Below are 781 nucleotides of genomic sequence, written 5' to 3' on the forward strand. Positions count from 1 at the left end.
CATGGATTGTCTGTGTCATGCCTGTAGCTCCAGGAACAGGGACTTCGGCACAAAGAGGCCTCAGTGAATGGCGTGTGTGTGCATGTGTGTGAATTAATGAATGAATGATGAGTAAATTCATAAATGACTGAGTGAATGGGTGAAGAAGGGTTATATATTGTTTCAAAGAGTTGTTCAGTTCTAAATTGTTGAGGATTATATAAGATTACACGAATGAAAGGGAAACAAAAGTAGTTAAAATTGAGGAAAGCTCACTAAGGCTTTGAGGTAGGGAGTCTCCAAGAGCATTTCATGGGGCCTTAACATAAGAGCCCAAGAATCTGGGCCCTTGCCTCACTTCTCTTTTTTTCCTTTAAAAAAAGTACTTCTTTAGTACTTTGATATGTGCAGGGACTGTCCTAGGCATTTTGCATGTATTAGGTCACCCTATGAGGTAGGCACTCTTATTAAATCCCCCTTTTACACATGAGGAAACTAAGGCCCAGAGATGTTCAGTAACTTTCCCAGGATCACCCAGTAACCAACAGAACTGATATTCGAACCAGGCCACTTAGCCCAGAGTCCATACCCCTAACTCTTACACCATCCTGTTTCTCTTACCCTGTCATCTTGTGTCATCCCCAAGCTCCTCTCCACTAGGGAGATAAGTCTCTTTCTTCTGCCTTTCCTGGCCTCCCTTCCACCCACAGCACTTCAGACCTCATATTCCTGGAGAAAGTTCTCAATGAACTTCGCTTCCTACAAGCAATTGTAAGCAACCCCCAACTTCCCCCACAAACGA

The sequence above is a fragment of the Propithecus coquereli genome, unplaced genomic scaffold (genome assembly GCF_000956105.1).
Source record: "Propithecus coquereli isolate 6110/MARCELLA unplaced genomic scaffold, Pcoq_1.0 Scaffold114, whole genome shotgun sequence".
Taxonomy (NCBI): Eukaryota; Metazoa; Chordata; class Mammalia; order Primates; family Indriidae; genus Propithecus; species Propithecus coquereli.